The following is a 23,653-nucleotide window of genomic DNA, read 5'->3' as shown; positions in this document are numbered from 1 at the left end:
AAGGAGTCCCTCTTCACACAAGTACTTCTGCTGTGTATTGCTAACCAATACTTTTCCTTATTCATTTAGGTACACAGCTGTAATGGTCACCACTGTTACCAGTCCATGAATACCAACTATATCTAGTACTCTCCAACCACAATAGTCAAACCATTGTAAATAGTTATTTTATAACTTTTGCAAAAATCACTCCAATTAAATGTACCATCTGTTTCTTTTCATGGGCCTGATTGGTATGGGAGAATGATAATGAGTTTGTGAAATAATGGAAATGAAGATTTTTACATGGAGGTGGACTATCTAGCTGGACATGTTAACTAGCTACATAGATAAATAGGAGAGATTTTAAGACATTGACAGAAATGAAGACGTAGTAGAATATAGGCTGTTGGGGAAGTGATGAGTATGAATAAGTGGGGTGGGCCCTGCTTCTTAAAATCAGAAGCCTAGAAGCCTAGGACTGTTCCCCTCACCCCTGTTCCCACCGTTCCAGCCCACTGGTGAGCAGAAGGCACCAGCCCTGGGGTGGAGAGGCCTCCAGTCCTTTTAATTTAACATACGTGCATCAGAAAGCACTCAGTTAGAGGAGAATAAATTGTCCTACCTTTTACAATGAAGTGTTAACTGTTCACAAAATGGTTTTTATTCTGGATTCATTTATTGGATGACTTATATTTGCAAAATGTTATAAATATACAGATCTGAATAAAGTGGTGTAAAGGGGAACAAAAAAAAAGAGTGATAATATAAGAGGGCCAAAGAAAGATTACTATCACATGACAGAGTGGTGGAGTTTGAGGAACCAGAAATGGCTAAGGAAAAACAGCCAGAGATGTGGGAGAACCAGAGAATATCTTTTCATGGAATTCAATTTAAAATAAAAACAGAATAGTTAGAAGTACTGGGAGCAAATGTATAAAATGCCACAATGAGATCAACTAAGAGAAAGCATGAGAAGTGATGATTGGGTTTGATAATTCAAAGGTGTTCTTATCTTTAGCAGAAGAATTATCTGGGAACTGGGGAAGTTTGATTGCATTGTACTAAGACTAAGGTAGGTGGGCTCTTCTGTTGGAATGGTCTGTGTGGCAAGAGAGAGAAAAAAGTTTTTAAGCATAATTAAGAAGAAAGGATATATATTACTTCTTTTCTGCACTAAACCCTGGCTGATACAGAGAGAGCAAAGCATTTTAAAAGAAAATTATGAAGAATCAATTGCTTAAATATTTGAGAAAATTAAAATAAATAGAACTGACATCCAGAAATAAAGTTAAATTCAGATCATCATTAAATAATCTGGCTATTGTGAATAGTGCTGCTATGAACATTCCTACATATGTTTTTGTTTGAACACCTGTTTTCAATTATATGATGTTTATACTTAGGATTAGAAATGCTGAGTCATATGGCAATTCTATGTTTAACTATTTGAAGAACCACCAAATTGTGTTCTATGGCATTGGCACCACTTTGCCTTCCTACCAGAATCTACAAGGGCCATATATTCATTAAAGTGTAAAATGTGGGTTTGAGGGGGGCTGGGGATGGACAGATGGGTAATATTGTCCAAAATATTGGGGGGAGGGAGGGGCAACATACGAACATAGGAGAGTGTCAGGTGTTGGTTGAGAGTAAAATGCTGAGAAAATCGTATCAAAATATAATTAGGAGGGTTACCTGTTTAGGATGTTCGGAGGGGATGGTCTGACGCGGACGGACTCCTGGGGAATGTCTGAATGCTCATTTTGCCAGGGTGGGTTGTACCATTGGGTAGAGATCCAAGTAGTAAGAGTGGGGGTGGACCCACATCCTGGGGAGGACTAATGCCATCAAATAGAGGGAACTGTATCTCTCTAGAGAAAGGGTGGCTCCCAGGGCATTAGGGCAGTTGAGCAAGTCAGGCCCTGAACACTGTTGCAAGTATCTCTGCACGTGGCTTCTTGGGAAATGGAGATTGGCTGTCGCTGTGGGCCCCAAGGGGAGGGGAAAATGGATGTTGAATGGATGGAACCAAGGTAAATGTGGGGGTAAGAGAGGATTTTCGTGAGAACACACAAGGATGTATATAAAACATGTAATATTACACCAAAAACATATAGGGGATGACAGACTAATAATGTAAGCCATAATGTAAAACATAGGATAACTAAAAATTTAGAGAAACTGTATATCCTAAAATATGGACCACAATGTAAGGACAGATGTCACCTTCTTTGAAAGCTATTGTCTCAGAGTCTGTACATCAGTTTAAGTAAATATGATATGAATAAGTTATAAGATTATCACTGTGGAAGGGAAAAGGTTTTATGGTGGATGTGTGGGAGCACTGTATATTGTATATATGAATTACTGTGATCTAAGGCTCTTGTGAAGAGAAGCTCAATAATTAGGAAAAAAGAAAAGAAAAAGATAGGATGTAGAATTTTTCCAAATCAATATGTATTCTAGATCTAACCTTTAAACTCATCGCTATATTCCATTTTACTAGTAAGGGAACCTGACATTATGTTGGGCTTCACTTTTCAGGAAGTTTTGGATCACAGAGTGGTTCAACAATGGCAGTGGAGGAATACTGGTATGGGATGTTATTGACAGGCGATATATGGTTGACAGGGAGTTATACAGGGCATATGTCCAGGGTGCATGGTAATGTTTGGATATACTCATAGTGGAAACAATTAAAAACAACAGCTGGGGGGGTACTGGGTTCCTGGCCAGGGTACTCTGTCATGGTCCCTAGGGGAGCAGCGGCAATCCCCCGGGTGCAACGGTAAGGACCAGGAAGGAATGAGGGTCCAACAGTGAGCCTCTGATACTAATGACTATGCTTGTGAGCCCATACACCTGAAATAAGAACAAGGCCTAGAGCAGCACTGTGCCTGGGAGTTTCCTCCTGACAGCCTTCTTGTTACTCAAATGAGGCCAGTCTCGAAGCCAAACTCAGCATGTAAATGCAATGCATTCCCCCCAGCATGGGACATGACACCTGGGGATGAGCCTCCCTGGTGCTGAGGGATCACTACCAAATACCAGCTGATGATGCAACTAGAAAATGACCTTGAATTAAAGGTTCAACGCGGACCAGCAGAATATCCCTGTCTACATATAATAACAGGAGTTTAAAATGCTGTTTGACCTAATGTAAGGGGGAAATGGAAAGGAGAAATGAGTCTATATGGCTACGAGTCTCTAAAAAAGAGTCTGGAGGTTGTCAGAAGGATTGCCCTTATGCACACCTGAGCAGAGTCTCAGAGACAGATAAAGTAGATACAACCCCAGGTATTGGTTCTTTTGAGGGCTAAAGAGACCCATGGGTTCCATGGTCATGGCAGATGGGGTTCCCCGCCATGCCAGTTGGCCCTTCTTTGGAGCTGGTGTTTCTGCATGATGGAACTGGACTCAGATTGGATATCTTTTCACAAGACTTTCATGCTACTTTACTGGAATTGTAGTTGGTGCTGGGGTTTAAGTTATATCTAGGGGATTTGAATCTCTGGACTGACAATATGATAGCCAGGCCCTGAACCTCAACAGACTTCAGCTCCTACACTTTGATTTATTGGACTTACCCCACTCAGCTAACATGGAGTTGAAGAATGTCAGCCACCACACCATGAAGCCTAGAGTGCCCACAACTGAAAGCAGGAGGATTGCATCCAGTATCCATGTGGAATCTAAGCCCCCTCTTGACATAGATGTGCAATGGACACAACCAATCCAAGGTCCACAGAGAAAATGTGGCATTGGTGTGGGAAAAGTGGCCATGGTGGCTGCTGGGTGCGGGGAATGGGAGGAAGAGATGAGATGTGGAGGTGTTTTCGGGACTTGGAGTTGTCCTGGGTGGTGCTTCACGGACAATTATGGGACATTGTAGATCCCCCAAGGGCCCACTGGATGGAATGTGGGAGAGTATGGGCTATGATGTGGACCATTGACCATGAGGTGCAGCGATACCCAGAGATGTACTTACCAAATGCAATGGATGTGTCATGATGATGGGAGAGAGTGTTGCTGTGGGGGGAGTGGTGGGGTGGGGGCAGTGGGGTTGAATGGGACCTCATATTTTTTTAATGTAATATTTTTTAAAAATAAATAATTTTAAAAAAGTGTGAAATGATGAAAGCAAACAAATGAACATGTAAGATTCAGAAGATACAAGAAGCACAGGATGCAAACCATTTACACGTCCTGGTAGTCATCAGGGTTGGGACTTTAAAGTACATTGAACCAAAGTTATGGAGCAGGCTTCACCAATGAGCTTCTCAGCCCACAGGTTGTCAGGTAGGTATGACTTACATCAATGTTACTTGGCTATGAGAGAAAAGAGAATTCTGGAGTTCAGTTGAAAAGATTCCCCAAAACTCTCAGGAAGCAATCTGTAGTCTGGGCAGACCTCTGTCCATTTGATACCATTTCCCCAAGATTTATCTTCCTCTCCAACAAAGGACACCTACATCTTGGCTTGTGTTCCATAGAAAACTTAGTTCCTAAGGAATTGAGAAACAATTGAATGCTTCATCTAATGATACATTTAACAGTCATGTATTGTACCTGGCACACTGCTGAAATGTACCAGGCACACTGCTAGATACAGAGTAATCAAAATTCTGTTCTCATTTTTATTATTGGCTGTAGCAATTTAGGGCCTAGAGAAAGCATAATATGAATATCGACCTCACCATGCACTGATTTTCCCATTTACCTCTGTGGCAATTTTCACTCCATTAAAATTTCTCTTGGGTACTGGATGTAGCTCAAGTGGTTGAATGCCTGCTGCCCACATACAAGATCCTGGGTTCAATCCCAGCCCACAGTACCTCAAACAAAGTGTCTCTTAACAATATTTCTCTTTATGATGATTATTTTAGAAAATCAAACAAAAGGAAGGAATGGTTTTGAATTTGGGGGGTCAATCACTCCCAGTTCTCCCTATCCATAAAATTTGTTTCTTCCTATTTGTTGCAACAGAAGTTTGTAATCCAGTATCCTATGTTGGAAAGTTTCAATTCTCTCTGTACTGATAAATGAATGAGAAATGAATCCAGGAGTGATGATTCTGCCAAATTTGCACAATTTTCCATACCATGTTCATGTGGCTACCATTTTTCCAAACTTTGTATAAGAAGTAAGGGGGAAATGGAAAGGAGAAATGAGTTTATATGGCTATGAGTCTCTAAAAAAGAGTCTGGAGGTTGTCAGAAGGATTGCCCTTATGCACACCTGAGCAGAGTCTCAGAGACAGATAAAGTAGATACAACCCCAGGTATTGGTTCTTTTGAGGGCTAAAGAGACCCACGGGTTCTATGGTCATGGCAGATGGGGTTCACCGCCATGCCAGTTGGCCCTTCTTTGGAGCTGGTGTTTCTGCATGATGGAACTGGACTCAGATGGGATCTCTTTTCACAAGACTTTCATGCTACTTTACTGGAATTGTAGTTGGTGTTGGGGTTTAAGATATATTTAGGGGATTTGAATCTCTGGATTGACGATATGATAGCCACGACCTGAACCTCAACAGACTTCAACTCCTACACTCTGATTTATTGGACTTACCCCACTCAGCTACATGGAGTTGAAGAAGGTCAACCACCACACCATGGAACCTAGAGTGCCCACAACTGAAAGCAGGAGGATTGCATCCAGTATCCATGTGGAATCTAAACCCCCTCTTGACATAGATGTGCAATGGACACAACCAATCCAATGTCCACAGAGAAAATATGGCATTGGTATGGAAAGGGTGGCCATGGTGGCTGCTGGGTGCGGGGAATGGGAGGAAGAGATGAGATGGGGAGGCATTTTTGGGACTTGGAGTTGTCCTGGGTGGTGCTTCACGGACAATTATGGGACATTGTAGATCCCCCAAGGGCCCACTGGATGGAACGTGGGAGAGTGTGGGCTATGATGTGGACCATTGACCATGAGGTGCAGCAATGCCCAGAGATGTACTTACCAAATGCAATGGATGTGTCATGACGATGGGAGAGAGTGTTGCTGTGGGGGTGTGGGGGTGGGGGCGGTGGGGTTGAATGGGACTTCATATTTTTTGAATGTAATATTTTTTTAAAAAATGAATTAAAAAAAATAAAAAAATAAAAATCAAAGTCAGGATATTGATATAATAAAGTAAATATAAAATAGTAAAAAGAAAAAGAAATGAAGATTATTTTAGTTATCACATAAAGGAAGAAAATATTAATTCATGTAACCTGGCAGCCTACTGCCTCAGTCTTCCACTTCAGGGTTAAGCAGGAACAAAGGAAACCAGCTTAAGCCAGTCCTATAGGCAGTAAAAGAGATGCCCAAGAAAGAACTAAGTCAATACCAATTCAGCACTAAATTCCATTCCTTATTTGGCAAAAGGGAGCAGGTAAAAACTAAAATGGTTGGATTTGATGGGGGAATTGGTTAATCACAAACTTTTGCACGGGAAAGTTATATCTTCTTGGAATGGTTGTAACCTCTCAAGTATTCAATGTGTGGAGAAACAGAGGAAGGGCTTGTGCACTAGGCTTAGGGGTATAAATTGTGTCATTTTTCTTTGTTTGGGGTGCCAGCCATGTTTTCTGGTTGTGTGCCCCTTCTTGCAAGACTGAGAATAAATTCTTTTCTTCTCCACAATCAGGTGAACCTTATTTTCTTCCAGAAGATTTCCTTCTTACACTTTGGATCATGCCTAAGATGCTTTCTTCTCAGAAAAGTCTAACCTCTTTTCTCTCAATATAGCCAACTAAATTGGGTCTCTCTGTAAAATGCAAAAACAGGTCTCTGTACTTCTCATTCATAATGCAGAACTCAACAAATGGCCATATACTCTTTACTGTAAACTCTTAACAAGTCTCCCTTATCATCAGTTTGAATTATCAAGTCACCTTTATATCTACTAATGTATTATTTTAAATACATCAATATTATGTACCATGGCATGTGATATTACAAAATAAACTAATAATAAACTGTTATATGTGAACCTGCTTCTTCAAAAGAAAAACCTGAAAAGGTGATGAGTTATCACTGTACCCGTGAGACCTCTAGATATGTCTATATCACCAGAGACCACTCCTCTGAGTCCTACAATCTGCTCACCCTAGATCGTCTTGACAGGGATGAGTTTTCCTGTATTAAGGTCCAACATTCAATTTTTATGGAAAGAAATCTTGGTAACAGTATAGTTGTAAGTTGATGAGGGTTTTTTTTTTTTTTTTTTGCCCATGAGCATTTGCATAAAACATTTGTACATTAAAAAATTATAACTATGTTTGTTTAACTCTTTGAAGAAGGAAATGCACCCTAGAGATGGTGAGAGAAATTATTACGGAGTAACTGAAATGGGAGACCAAAACCAAAAAGAGTTGACCTCCTCCTAAGAGGAAGCAGTCCAATGGGATAAAACGTGTATACGGAGTGCCACAGAGTTCTCCTGTGAGTCAGAAGTGGCACATGTTTGCATCCTGTTTTTCTCTCCTAGTTCCAGAAAACTGGGAAGAGGGTTTAGACACCAAAGAATACTTCATAAATGAGGCTTACCTGCATCTAGATCCTAAATCAACAGAAACTATAGATACTTCTACTACACCATCTCAGTTTTGCATTAATAGTGTCAGTGAGGTGAAAAGAAAATTGCATCTTCTCAAGGGCTCATGACCACATCTATCTCCTTGTCCTTCCTAAGGGAAGAACTTCCAAATTCATTCATTACACAGGAAGAAACTGGATCACTGGAATTGAGATGCTTCCCTGAGAATGAATGGGTGAGTCATAGACTCTTCTTAAGTTTTGAGGGATGTGGTGTGCTGTGAGGGGCCTCTTTTATTGGCAACTTTAGGGGCATCAAAATAGAAAGAAAGTTAAGGAATCTTTAATGACAAATTTTAAGAATGCTATAAAACTATTGTGACTCTAGCAATTGAAGAAATTGTTTCATTGACATGGGGACAGTGGCCATGGTAGTTGCTGAGGTCAGGAAGAGGGAAGAAGAGATGTGATGCGGGGCATTTTTGGGACATGGAGTTGTCCTAAATGATATTGCAGGGACAGATGCTGGGCATTATATATCCTGCCATAACCCACTGAATGGACTGGGGGATAGTGTAAAGTACAATGTAAAACATAATCCATGCAGTGCAGCAGTACTCCAAAATGTATTCACCAAATGCAATGAATGTGTCACAATGATGAAAGAGATTGTTGATGTGGCAGGAGTGGGGAGAGGTAGGGTGTGGTGTATATTGGAACCTCTTATATATATTTTTTTAAAGATTTATTTTTATTTATTTAATTCCCCTCCCCTCCCCCGATTGTCTGTTTTCTGTGTCTTTTTGCTGCATCTTGTTTCTTTGTCCGCTTCTGTTGTCAGCGGCACGGGAAGTGTGGGCGGCGCCATTCCTCGGCAGGCTGCACTTTCTTTCACTCTGGGCGGCTCTCCTTACAGGGCGCACTCCTTGCGCGTGGGGCTCCCCTTCGAGGGGGACACCCCTGTATGGCACGGCACTCCTTGCGCACATCAGCACTGAGCATGGGCCAGCTCCACACGGGTCAAGGAGGCCCGGGGTTTGAACCGTGGACCTCCCATGTGGTAGACAGACACCCTAACCACTGGGCCAAAGTCCGTTTCCCTCTTATATTTTCTAATGTAACGTTTTTTTGTGATATATGTATCTTTTGAAAAAGGCAATCTAAAAAAATCTTTTAAAGAATATAGTGATATAAGGGAAATTTACAAACTAATGTAACTTATGGACAATAGTTAAGAGTAATATTGCATTATTTTTGCTTCAGTGGCAAAGACATATTATACCAACTCTAAGAGACATAAGTAGGGGAGTATAAGGGAATATGGGATTTTTTCTTTTTGGAATAACGAAAACAATCTAAAATTAACTGAGGTGATGAATTGTGTGATGAAACTGAAAGCCACTGGGTATATAAGTTGGGTGGATTGTACAAAGCAGGGGACTGTATGAAACAAGGAATCCAGTGGTGGATGATGGACTGTGGTTAACAGAACAAATACGAGAATGATATCTCATCAACTATAACAAATGTATAATACAAGTACAGGGTGTTTATAATTGGGTGGGTTTGGGGAAAAATACACCAAATGTAAGATATGGGCTATCATTAGTAGTAATGTTTGGCAATGCTCTTTCATAGTTTGTAACAATTGTTTCACAATAATGTAACATATTGGTTGTGGGGTGAAGTATGGGAACCCTGTATGACGATATGCATATCTGTTTTATAAGTCCACAACTTTTCTTATACACTTACTATTTATATGTGTTATGTACGAAAGACCAACCTCAATTTTAAAAAGTTTGAAAAAGTGGTAATAGAGAGGTTGGGAATAATCTGTGAGGGATTAAAACATAATTTATCCAAAAAATGTGCTGATTAAAATTAGATGCAATGCTGCACATTTTATATTCAGTAATTCATTTAGTCTTTGATAACTCTATGAAATTGGTATCCATATTCTAAGTTTATGGTTGAATAATGTGACTCAGAGCAAGGATAATGCTTGTCTGAGGCATGTAGTAGATTCCGAAGTCAAGATCAGAGTTCACTGTTTCCAAAGTGTTTGAAGTTCACTAACATTTTTAATTTTTAATGAACTTTATTTCTGAACAAGATTACTCTACAGAAAAATTGTGACGCTATTACAGACAGTTTCCCACATGTCCCCGTCTCCTTCCCGCCCAGTATTGGCAGCCGGCGCTACCCCTCCTTCTCCCCTTCTCTGTCTTCCACCTAGCCGTTATCTAGACAGCCCACACTTTCCCCTTCCCCTCCCTTGCTCCTAACCTCTTAGCCAGCTTACTGTCCAGTAACCACCTACTGTCCAGTAACCGCCTAATGTCCAGTAACCGCCTACGCAAGCAACAGCACCCACCAGCACCAATCAAGTCCCTTTACGTATCCCTAGACCCTATAAAACCATGTCCCCTTCAACAATAAAGTAGACTTGTGCCTAGACCTTGTCTCCGTGGTGTTCTTGCTTGCACCGCGCGTCCCCCGTGCCTGAGCGGAGAGAGCGAGGGCCCAACGGCTTCGTGCCGAACCCCCTCCTCTCCTTCGACCGCGAGGCAGCCCCCGTCCAGAGAGCCTGCCCAGCCAACCTCGCTGACCCTCCCAGAGGCCCGCCGCTGCCCGCAATTGGTGCCCAACATGGGTGGGGCCCACTCTGATGCCTACCCCCCACGCTTCGCTTAAGGTAGGGACTCTTCGGCATCTTCCATTCAAACCAGAATGGGTCCTTCGCTCTCCTCCCGTCAGGTCCCGCAGGTTCGGGCCCTGGCTGCCCTCCTGGAAACTAACCAGGTTAGAGTTTCCGTCCGCCAGCTTCAGCGCTACTGGGACTTACTTCTCCCGTTCAATCCCTGGCTCATCACCTGCCCGCTCTGGAGTCCTCAGACTTATGCCCGGCTAATCGAACGAGTAGCCTCAGCCATGGAACATGAGGGCCGGGTCTTTCCCCCCGGCCTCCTCCCCGCTCTTGTGGCCATTCGCGCTTGTTTGCAAGGCGTGCCCGCTCCCGAGGCCAAGGCCTTCCCGTGCGATACTGTGGATGAGTCAGGGGAGCGGCGCGGCCGCCAAGACGGCACTCCCGGTAACGACTCCGATGCTGAATCGCTCTCGGCTCAGTTGGAGGCCGCGCTTGAGCTTGACCCCCCTGTGCCGCTGATTCTGACTCCGACCAAGATGGTGCACTTCTGCCTTCTTCCTCACGAAACAAAGGAAAGCCCACCCAAGAGGGTGCGCTCCCTCCTTCTTCCCAAAAGAGGAAGAAGCCGCACTCCCCGCCCCTTCCTGCTTCTTCACGGAAGGACTATCCGCCGTTGTACCCTCCCCTTCCTGCCTCGGCGCCATCTTGCCCCTACCCGGAACCGGTGCCATCTTGCCCTTACCCGGAACCGGAAGCGCTTCATCCGCCATCTTCTGATGACGACCTAGATGATGCGTACGAGTGCCCGCCATCTTATGTGCCGCCGAATAGACACCCCCTCCCAAGCTCTAATGATCTTCTCTTGGAGCCCCCCACTGCTCCAATCGCTGATATGTATCCGCTAAATCCCAATCGTTCTCGAGCAAACCCCCAAGTATGGGTTCCCTTCTCCCCGAAAGATGTGCAAACCCTCCACAGCGCTATCCGAGAGGACGGTCTCGCCAGCCCCCATGCTCAAGACCTCCTTGAACGTATGACCTTTGCCCGCTGTCTCCCCTACGACTGGATATCCCTCGAGAGAGGCATACTTCCCTCAGGGCAGTTTATTGACTGGCGCGCACATTTCGCTGCCGAGAACGAAAAACAAATCGCCGAGAACGCCCACGACGGCACCTGATATCCTGCCAACACGTTCCTTGGACTGGGGCACTATGCCATGCCACAGAGCTACGTCACCCTCCCTCAAGGCTTCTTCCTCCAGCTAAGGCAGTGTGCCCTCCGTGCCTTCCGCAACTGCGCCGCCTCCATGCCCGAGCCACTCACCAGACTTTTCCAGAAACCAGAGGAACCGTTCTCCGACTTCATGGCACGTGTCCAGGCCGCGGCCGAGCACAAGGTCGTTGGCACGCAGGCCCAGACCTCCTTCATCAAGGACATTGTTCAGGAGGGCGCAAACCCAACTTGCAAGGCGATCATCAGGCCACTGAGAGACAAGCCCCTCCACGACTGGGTCCTCACCTGCTCCGGAGTCAACGCCCAGGCCTCTGCCATGGCCCAGGCTGTCCTCGCTGCCGTCTCGGCCTCCAACGAATGCTTCCGCTGTGGCGAACTCGGCCACTTTGCTCGAGACTGCCCCAACAAGCCACGGCCGCTGCCAGACATGCCCAGCATAGGCCATCCACCACGGCCTCCTTCCACTCCATGCCCGCGGTGCGGAAAAGGATACCACTGGGCCCGCGACTGCCGCGTCCCTAACACCAGTCGCAAGGCTTTAAACGGCCATGGGGGCAGGCCTCAGCCCCGCAACAAAGAGGCCACAACGACTCAGTGCCCCTGCCCATGAAAGTACTCTGGTCTATTCCCATCGCACCCTCCACCAGGCCTCTTCTCTCTATCCAAGTCTCCGGCCGCTGGCTCATAGGGCTACTCGACACAGGAGCAGAAATTTCCTGCATCCCACTCGACCAGGCTGGGCACCTCCCTCTGACCGATGGCCCCCTAGTGGTGGGAGCCACCAGCCAAGCGCCCTCCCAGCAAGTTGCCCAGGACGTCGTCTGGAGAGACACAGAAGGTCGACAGGGAACCTTCCGCCCCCTCGTTCTGAAGGAAATCTCGCAAGTTCTTTGGGGCCGTGATATCCTGCATCAGTCAGAAGCCGTTCTCACTGCCACGCCACCGCAGCTGCCCCCCCAATAGTTTCGGCCATTGCTTGCGTTCGACCTCCAGCACCCGTTCCTCTGCAATGGGATACAGAGGAGCCCATTTGGGTGGAGCAATGGCCTTTCCCAATCCCTAAACTGGACATTCTTAAGGGGCTTGTTGATGAGCAGCTTCACGCGGGCCACATCGAGCCCTCCACCAGCCCATACAACTCGCCAATTTTCTTCATTCAAAAGAAGAACGGGAAGTCCCATCTACTTCAAGACTTAAGAGAAATCAACAAACACATCAAGCCTATGGGATCACCACAGCCCGGCCTCCCCCACCCTACCGCGGTGCCCCGGCATTGGTTTGTTGCAGTGATAGATATTAAAGACTGCTTTTTCTCCATCCCGTTGCACCCGGACGACCGACCAAAATTCGCCTTCACGGTTCCTCAGACCAACCATCGGGAACCGGCACTGCGATACCACTGGCACGTTCTGCCTCAGGGCATGCGGAACAGCCCTGCCATTTGCCAGATGTATGTACGCGAAGCCATCCAGCCACTCGTGAAGTACGCTAACATCATCCACTATATGGACGACTTGCTCGTGGCCCATCCCTCAGAGTCAGGTCTGCACGCAGTCCTGGAGCAACTGCTGCGCCACCTTCGAGACCTAGATCTCAAAGTCAATACACAGAAGCTAACGGTTCATCCACCCTACCAGTTCCTAGGGTTCTCCATCACTTCCACCGTTGTGCCCCAAACGCCACACATCAGAATTCCTGACCTGCTTACGCTCCTCGAATTGCAACAACTCTGCAGACAGATCAATTGGTTGCACCCAGCGCTGCCGCTTACCACAGAGCAACTCCAGCCCCTGTACTGGCTACTCTGCTCCAACGCTCCGCCATCATCTGCACCCAGAAAGAGGATTCGCCTCACCAACGAGGCCAAAAATGCCCTGGCCCGGGTAAATAGAGCCATCGAACAGTGCCAACTCCAGCGACATGAGCCTGGGAAACCGTTGTTAGGCCTAGTCTTACCCACTCGGGGAACACTTACTGGCCTTCTTAGGCAAGACGGACCGCTCCTCTGGGTCCATATGGCAAAGAGCAAGCTCCGAAAGATTGGACCTCAAACCACCCTACTCGTTCAGCTCGCCACCGCCCTAGTCACACAAGCCACCCATCATTATGGGTGCCCACCTGACACCATTGTGTGGCCCTTCACCGCCGGGCAAGTCATCACCCTGCTACACAGCTCCGTTGATATGCAGACTCTTATGGAGCTTTATCATGGCAACTTCGATAACCACTTTCCACAGCATCGGTTACTGCAGGGCCTTCCCCTGCTAGAAATCGCCGCCCCCAGCCATTTCCCTTTTCCATCCAGCAAGCCTCTTCCAGACACCACCATCATCTTCACAGACGCCTCCAAGACTAAGTTTGCCGCCGTTGTCTTCGCACCCGGCGAGCACCAGCCACGTTCACATGATGCGCCTCCATCAATCCTCTGTGCAAGTGGCCGAACTGCGTGCTGTCATCTTAGCACTCCAAACCCATCCCCACTGTCCACTGAACATCTTTACAGACAGCCTCTACTGCCTACAAGTCTGCCAAGTCATCGCCTTTTCTGCGTTTTTTCCGCCCGACAACTCAGCGAGTGAAAGCATCAACGTCGCTCTCCTGGACCTTCAAGAGCTCATAGAGAACCACCGACAGCCTTGGTTCATCGCTCACATCCACAGCCATTCCGGCCTTCCCAGGCCCCTGGCCCACGGCAACCACCTTGCTGATCAGGCCGTTCACCTGCTTCCAGCCGAGACCACTGTCGCAGTCGGAGACCTCATCAATCAGGCCAAGCTGCTGCACGCCAGATTTCACTTCTCAGCAGCTGGCCTCCACAAACTCTTTCCAGACCTCCCAATCCATACCTGCAAACACCTTGTGCGGTCATGCCGAACGTGCACTCCATTGCTGCCCTTGGGGCCGCTCCAACCGCAGGGAGTTAACCCTCGTGGGCTCCGCCCCAATTCCAGATGGCAACTGGACGTCACTCACATCCCCCAGTTTGGCCGATGGAAATACCTCCACGTAGCCATCGACACCTTCTCTCATCTCTGCTATGCAACCGCGCTCACCGGAGAAACGGCCAAGCATGCCATCCAAGCACTCAGAGAATCTATTCTTTTCATGGGCGTTCCATGGGACATCAAGACAGACAACGGACCTGCCTACCGGAGCGCCTCCTTTGCCGAATTCCTCAAGCTCTACGACATCACCCATCACTTTGGCATTCCCTACAATCCGCAGGGACAAGGCCTAGTAGAGCGTGCTCACCAGTCTCTTAAAACCCTCATTCTCAAGACATCTGCCGACCAGCCGCGTCGCACCCCTCGCGACGTCGTCACAGAGGCCCTGATCCGACACAACCTGATGACCTTCAATGCCCAAGGCTTTTCACCGGTCCACATGCACTGGGGGCCTACCTTCCAGCCCACCCCTGCACCGCTAGTCCTCTGGCATGATCCGCAGACCACCCAATGGCATGGACCTGCCCCTCTCTTAGCCCAAGGACGGGGATTCGCCTGCGTTTTCCCTGAATCAGAGCCGCAGCCCATCTGGGTCCCAGGATGTCTCATCAAGCCCCACACCGCCGAGGCTTCCGCTAACGCTGACACCAATGATCCTCCTAACGAGTTGCCTACCTAACTTGCCTCCTTCCCATCGCTGTTTCCTTTGTAGTTTTCTCTCTCTCTTTTGTCTCCACAGATGATTCGCCGCCACGCGGGTAGTTCCGTTCTTCCCATTGCTCTCATCGTCATGCTTCCCTTCATCTCCCCAGCCGTTGTCAACTTGGCCCATCAACGCTCCAATTGGACCCTCCAGCGCTGGCAAGAGGAAGCCTTCCTCATCATCAGAAAACTACTGCCCACGCCTGAATCCCCACCCCTCGCCGTTGGCCCCAATAAAGTCCTCAATCCCCCCGCCTCCCCCCTCCCAGCGGCACCCCCCCCTTGTCCATCGCTCCCCAGCCATGGCCCCCCCTACCAAGTATTCCAGTCCCCTTCTCGCATTAATCTATGCATCCTACTTATCTCTAAATACTTCTTACCCCAACCTCACCAAGAAATGTTGGCTCTGCCTCTCCCCCTCCCTTCCTATCTATGAGCCTGTCACCATTAACTTCACGTTCAACGAATCCACTTCAGTATACCCAGCCGAGTGCAACTGGAACACTTCCTCCGTCCCCCTAACCTTTCAATCTGTTTCCTCCACAGGACGCTGTGTTCATTCTCGTCAAGGTTCCCACCCCTCCCTTAGTGCTTGCTCTAACTACTCCTCTCCCAGCGCTTCCGCCAAGTTCTTAATCCCCCTTAACACTTCCCAATGGCTTTGCACCTCCACCGGGCTAACCCCCTGCCTCAGTGTCGCCACCCTCAACGCTACCCAGGAGACTTGCCTGCTCATCCTTCTCGCTCCTTGAGTCGTTTACCATTCTGACCACGAATTTTTCTGCCGCGTGCTGAGCAGACAAACCTCCCTCCACTTACAAAGGAGAGAGCCTGTCACCGCAGTCCTAACAGTCGCTACCCTTCTAGGTCTTGCAGGGGCAGGCACAGGGATCACCGCCCTCGCCACACAGTCCTCTGCCCTCTCCTCTCTCAGACAGGCCGTCGACGAAGATATCACCTACCTTCAAAATGCTGTAAAACATCTAAAAAATTCTCTCAATTCTCTCTCTGAGGTAGTCCTCCAGAACCGCCGCGGCCTCGACCTCCTCCTCCTTAAGGAAGGGGGTCTCTGTGCCGCCCTTGGAGAGGAGTGCTGCGTATATGCCAACTCCACCGGCTTAGTCGAGGACAACCTGAGAAAGGTCCAGGAGGGATTGGATAAGTGCCGCAAAGAGCGAGAAAATGCGAACTATTTTTCCAGTGTTCTCCATACCCTCCTCCCATACCTCCTTCCATTTTTAGGCCCACTCATCATCATCATCTTAGCCCTCACTGTAGGACCCTGGGCCGTCAAAAAAATAGTCCGCCTCACCAAAGACCAAGCCAATGCGGTATTCAGCTCCTTTGTGCAGGTTCATTATCAACGCCTCGCCACTAAAGAGCCACCACCAAAGCCATCCGCCGCGCTCCTCCCGCCCCCGCCGCAAACACCGAACCACATGCCTGTAACCTCCTGTCTCCCTTTCCTCACTCATCTCCCTTCTTCTCCCCCAATTGGGCGAGGGGTTCAGGAACATCACGACCCCATTTTGCTGGCAGAGCTCGGCGCGCGCCAGGCGCCGGCGTGCGCCGACCCCAGCAGCAGGCACATGCGTCCTGGCCAGATGCTGTGTCCTCTGCAGCTGAGAGCAGCTGGGAGGGCCCTCTGCTTCTCGCGGCCAGCCGGTCCTCATGGTCTCCCTCCTCCCCTCATCTTACCCCAGTACCCTGTCCCATACTGCCCCTGCTGCCACCAGTTCACCTCCCCCAAAGCACATACTTTTAAACAAAAGGGAGCAATTGTCCCCATTTCCTTCCCGCCCAGTATTGGCAGCCGGCGCTACCCCTCCTTCTCCCCTTCTCCGTCTTCCGCCTAGCCGTTATCTAGACAGCCCACACTTTCCCCTTCCCCTCCCTTGCTCCTAACCTCTTAGCCAGCTTACTGTCCAGTAACCGCCTACTGTCCAGTAACCGCCTACTGTCCAGTAACCACCTATGCAAGCAACAGCACCCGCCGGCACCAATCAAGTCCCTTTACGTATCCCTAGACCCTATAAAACCATGTCCCCTTCAACAATAAAGTAGACTTGTGCCTAGACCTTGTCTCCGTGGTGTTCTTGCTTGCACCGCGCGTCCCCCGTGCCTGAGCGGAGAGAGCGAGGGCCCAACGGCTTCATGCCAAACCCCCTCCTCTCCTTCGACTGCGAGGCAGCCCCCGTCCGGAGAGCCCGCCCGGCCAACCTCGCCGACCCTCCCGGAGGCCCACCACTGCCCGCACCCACATAATGAGGATCTCCCATTCAGTGCACCCCAATAGATTTGGTGGTCATTTCACTTTTTAAATACAAATATGCCAATAAAAATTTGTATTCATAATCTGAGGTCTCCTATTCCCACTGAGGCTCTATGTGTATATATGCAGACTCTTCTTATGCCTAAACTAGATTTTTTTAATATACTGTTTAATTTTTTTAAAACAATACTTAGATTATACAAATTTTATGTTAAAAATACAGGGATTCCCATATGCCCCATTCACAACCCCTCCCACATTTTCCCATATTAGCAACATCTTTCATTAGTGTGGTACATTTCTTGTAATTGGTGAACATATTTTGGAGCCTTGCCACTAAGTTTGGATTAGGTTACATTGCAGTTTACACTCTTTCCTGCACAATTTTGTAAGTTAGGACAAGATACATAATGGCTTGTATATGTCATAGCAATGTCATTCAGGACAATTCAAAAGTCTCAACAATGTCCCCATATTACATTTGTTTTTTGTTCTCCCTCCCCTCAGAACTTCCAGTGGCTACTGCCTCCATATCAAAAATAAAAATTCTTCCATTGCTAGAGTAACAATATAATTATATTGTTTATTTTTAAAGAAGCTTTAAATTACATAAATATTACATAAAAATTTTAAGGGATTCCCTTATGCTCCATTCCTTCCCCTCCTACACTTTCCCACATTAAGAACATCTCTATTTGTGTGGTAAATGTATTACAACTAGTGAACTCATATTGAAGCACTGCTGTAAACTATGGGTTACAGTTTACAATATAGCTTGCTCTTTGTCTCACACATTTTGCAAGTTATGACAAAATATATAATGGCCTGTATCCACCACTGTAATGTCATGCAGGGAAAGTCCAATTCCTGAAAATACCCCCATATTACAGATATTCTTCTCTCTCCCATCCCTCAGAACTGCTAGTGGTCACTGCCTTTATATCAATGATAAGAGTTCTTCCATTACTAGAATAGAAATAAGATTATAGTAGAATAGTAGTATACCTTAGTCTGTTTTTCATTCCTCAGATTTGAGGCTTTGGGGATGGGGATGCCCACTGTGCTTCTAATAGAGAAGGAGCTTAGATCCCATTGGGCATATGGATGGAGTTATCTTGCTTGCAATTGCAGACATTCTCTGTTTCTTGGAATGTGCATTGTCCATCATCATCTCCTTGATAGTTGTCCTGGGTAAATCCAGTGTACTAGAGGGTAGGTGTTGCAACTTTGCTGAAATTCAGGGCTCAGTTGACACATAGATGGACAAAGGATTCAAGTCTCTGGGACATATATTCATCAAGTATAGTGCTAATTATGGGTTCAAATAAAAGGGGCAGAAGAGACTTGTGTAGAGAACCTATAAATGAGTCTAATTCTATTACATTAAGGAGCATAAATTCCAAAGTAAGGTCCACTGAAAGGGTGCAGAATGCCTGAGCTGTCTGCCCTGCTTATAGTTGCTGGATATCTCTAAAGCCCTCAGGATCCCTCCTGTTTGAGGCATTGTTTACTGTGGCAGTCAGTGAGATTCCACTGAGACTTGCAAAAAGGTAACCTCTGGAATGACCTCCTGACTCATTTTGATATCTCTTAGCCACAAAAACTCATTTGTATCTACCATTTCCCTCTGTTGGTCAATATCTTTTCCTGGAATCATTGCTAGTTCTTGCTCGGTAATAATCCCTCAGCGCCAGGGAGGCTCATTCCTGGGTGCAATGCCCCACACCAGGGGTAAGGTCGTGTGTTCATATGCTGAGTTAGGCTTACAGAGAAGCCACATTTGAGCTACAAGGAGGCTTTCAGAAGGTAACTCGTAGGCAGTATATAATACTAGGATAAGTTTCAATTTCACCTGAAAAGGTTTAAAAGAACAATTATGAATGTCAAGAGCCTGGCATAATGGTCTGTCTTCTCTCAATAGACATTGCCCTTAAACTTTGGGGGACTTTGCTGTCATATTAGAGAATGACGCAAAACTGCCTAGGAAGGGAATTCAATATTCTTTTGGTTAGTGTGTGAATCTTCACCTACCAAGACAATGTCACATGAACAATTGAACATATTCATATGTCGTAGAGGTATGCCCCAGGTAAAACCCTTCCCATGTGGCCCCACATCACAGACATCCCACACCAATGATCCTCTCTTGCCACTGCTGTTACCCTTCTGTGATCTAAAACCTGTCCAAAAAGGAAGCGAACAGAGTTACTGAATAAAATTAGTAAGAAAATGAGATAATAATTTATAAAATATAAAATAATTTTAAAAATTAAAATAAGCAGTGCAGACAAACTCAGGAATTTGGCACCCTGTCAGTGTGCCTTACTCTGGAATTTATGCTCCCCGGTGTAATAGACTTTGACTCATTCATAGTTTCTCTGCACATGGCTCTTCGACCTCTTTTATTTGAACTTATAATTACCATTATACTTGTTTAATATCTGTCAAAGAGACTTAAATCTTTGGTCTGTTCATGTGCCAGTTGAGCCCTGAATCTCATAAGAGTTACAATACCTACTTTCCAGCACATTGGACTCACCCAGGAAAAATAAGAAGGAGGTGATGATGGACAACACCCAACCCAAGGAACACAGAGTGTCTGCAACTACAAGCAAGATAGTTCCATCCATCTGCCACATGAGATCTAAGGCCCCTCTCAATTTGAAACAGAGTAGGCATCATCATTCCAAAATCCACAAGGTTAGGAAATGAACAATGGACTAAAGTGGACTTCATATTATTCTATTATAGACTTATTATTTTATCAATGGAAGAACATTTATAGTTGATATAAAGGCAGTGACCACAAGAGGTTCTTACTGTAGGAGAGGGAAGAATATGCATAATATGGGGACATTTTGGGGACATTGGAATTGTCCCACATGATATTGCAATGACAGATATATGACATTATATATTTTGTTATAAACTACAAAATTGTGTGAATCGAGTGTAAACTATAATACAAACTATAGTCCACATTTAGTACCAATGCTTCAATATGTGTTCATCAATTTTAATAAATGTACCATAATAATGAAGGATGATATTAATGTGAGAAAGTGTGGGAGGGGGAGAATCTCCTGTTTTTAATTTAAGATTTATATAATCTAAAGCTTCTTTAAAATAATACATAAAAGAAATCTGATGATAGGTAACAAGAATATTGTAATATTTTCATCAGTTTTAACAAAGGAGTCATAACTATGCTAAGTATCATTAATAGGGGATTATAGTGGTTAGAGTATATTTCTTCTTGGAGTAATAAAATATTCTAAACATCATTGTGGTTATGAAAGCAAAATTTTGTGATTAAAGTGACAGCCATGGACTGTATAATATGGATGGAGTGTATGGTGTGTGAACAAAACTGCATAAAAAATATTCCAATGCTACCCAAAGTGATCTATGTGTTCAGTGTATTCCCTGTCTAAGTTCCAGAAGCCTAAGGAAAGAAAGAGAAAATCCAAACATTTCTCATAAGAAAGTAAAATTTGCCAGGACTTCATTACCCATTAGGGTGTTATATTTATTTATATCCTTTTCTCTGGCTTGTTTAGACTGTAAACTATATGCAAGGAAACATAGTACTTTATACTTTTCTTCATTCCCAGAAAATGTTTTAGGATTTACCATACAGTATTTCTGAATAAACATTTGTTGAATGATCAAGAAAACAAATGGTTGTGCGAGTTGAACAGATATTGCTAACTATGGTAGAGAAAGGAGAAGCAGTGAGACAAGAGGACATCCTCTTGATAGAGCAAGCCTCCATTCATGAGAGCCAACTCCAGAGGAGATTTTAGTGTATCCTGAAACTTTCTCAAGAATGAGAACAGGGAGATCATTATGGGACACCTGGCAATACTAGAGCCCACAACTAAAGAGAGGGGGCCTCCTCCTGGGAGGTAGGTGTCCACAGGGATAAGAGATGAACATGGAGCTCCAAAGCTGTCACAAGGGACAAAACCAGCCCAAATTCGCATCGTACTTTCCTTTTTTGCCTCGAGAGAAGTAAATATCCCAGGGAGTATTGAGACAACAGTATACTTCATTGATGTGGCTCATGGGAATGGAATACCTAATTGCTCAGAAACTCTAAATGCTTCTCCTTCACTATATCTAGTCTACTTTACTAATCTCTGGTGAAGAGAAACACAATTTTGTTTTCTAGAGTCCTTGTGAGTGGTTCCAGCTCCCTTTTCTTGCTGAGAGCAGAGCTTCCAAATTCATCCATCATTCAAGGAAGAATCTGCATTGGTGAACTTAAACTATGTCTTGATAATTTCAGGGTGAGTTACAGAATCTTCACAGGTGCTAGGGGAATGTATTCTGGCTTCTTAGATCCCTTTTATTGGTAGTTTTAAGGACTTCAACAGGTTATGACCATAAGGAACCTTAAAATACAAAGTCCTGCCCTCTTAAAAAGTCTGAGGGAAAAACAGATACACTAAACTATATTCTTTTCCAATCTGCCTCCTCAGACCTCTCACTTTTGGATCTTCCCTCTCTCAGAAGTATTTTCTCTTGTTTGAGTCATTCTTCTTTCTCTACAATTGTTGAAAGTATCTGTTTAACCACATTCATTCATTTTTCCTATTAGTCATTCAACAAATGTTTAGTCATCAGTTACTTCACAATGAGCTCTAAATATTTTGGGAATAAAGAAATAAGTAAAGTTTTGTTCCCCGTATTAAAGAAATTACCTCCAAATGGGTAATAGACATAGAAATCAGTATATCCAATAGCCAAAGGTGACTCTGGAATCCTGGTGAAGTGAATTGAAAAGTATGGACTCATTCTGTGGAGGTTACTGAAGTCTTCACAAGGGAGCTTTTAATTGTACTGAACCTTGAAGGAGGAATTAGAGTAATTTCAGGAGGAGAAAGGGGTAGAACCACGCCAAGAAGTGATGACAGGGACTCAAATGTGTTCTCAATATAAACACAAGGTGTGGTGAGGTTTTAAAATTTTCTGATGAACTATGAGGGGCAGGGATTTAAAAATCAGAAAATAAGTATGGTCAGATTAGCCACAGCCATATAACAGATATCCTTTGTTTTGTCCACAAAAGGGATATCTATGTTAGGAGATATTGGCAAGTCAGTGCTGTTTTATAGACGGTGATGTTCATGAAAAGTCTTGTTATGAGGAAAGCTCCTTCTGGGTCAACATGAGTATTGCTGTTGTCAAAACCCCACATTGATGATGAGGGATGGAAATAGCACAGTGGACGTGGGCAAGGAGGTGTGGGAAAAGAACCTTTGTATGGTTGAATCATAGAGTATAAAATATTGGCAGAATAAAAATTAGGCAGAATGTCAGACATGTTATATTCATTATTCAATTCTTTTGATTACTCTATAAAATCAGCTTCACTATTCTGATTCAAAGGTCAAAGAACGTGAGACTCATGGCAAGGAGGTATTGTTGTGCATGGCATATAATTGTGTCTGGATTGAAGCTTGGAGGTTGATGTTCCTAGGATTTTGCTTTTCACTAATAATTTTACTTCTTAATAAACTTAATATATTAGAATAGTGTTAGATTTATAGAAAAATTACAAGGATGCTAGAGATAGTTTCCAAGAACCTCTCCCCCCTTTTCCCATGTTCTTAAGATCTGCCATCCAAAATAACACCTTACATTTGTCATAACTTCTTATTCTTTTGTGACTGTGACAGCTTCTCAGACTCTCCTTGTTTTTGATAACCTGGATGCTTATGAGGAGTGGAGGTGGAGTATATTGTAAAGTACTCCTCAGGTAGAATTTTCCTATGTTCCTCTCATAATTAGACTGGGTTTATGCATTTTTGGAGGAAGACACCAGTGATAAAGTGTCATTTTCAACACAGCCTATCCAGGGTTCAGCCTATCTAAGGGACTGATCACTGTTCATGTGCCCTTGATCAACAGTGCTTTGAGGTTCCCCCAGTGTAAAGTTTTTCATTTCTCAGATTTTTTTATATCACCTTTGGAAAGAGATATGAGATTGTCTTCAGGAGTTGGATTTGTGCTCACAAGCTTGAGAGAGCATAATCCATATCAATAATTGAATTCTTCTGCATGAGAGATTTGTCTCTTCTTGTTTAACTAATCAATGATACTGTTATTTCAGGATGGATTCGTGATATTTATTTCATACTTTTGGGGGTGATATACTACTCCTTTTCTTGTTGTTGTTCAATTTGTTCCACTTTTGGCCATGGGAGCTCTTTCAACTGCACCCTGTTACGTTTTACTGCAATGCTATCATTGAGGGGTTTATTTTAGTACCTGTTTACTCTTCGGTACTACAAGATGTGCCAGGTGCTTCTTGCATTCTTTCCTAGAGTC

Source organism: Dasypus novemcinctus, chromosome 23 (genome assembly GCF_030445035.2).
Source record: "Dasypus novemcinctus isolate mDasNov1 chromosome 23, mDasNov1.1.hap2, whole genome shotgun sequence".
Taxonomy (NCBI): domain Eukaryota; kingdom Metazoa; phylum Chordata; class Mammalia; order Cingulata; family Dasypodidae; genus Dasypus; species Dasypus novemcinctus.
The sequence above is the reverse complement of the archived record's forward strand: the minus strand, read 5'-3'. Positions refer to the sequence as shown.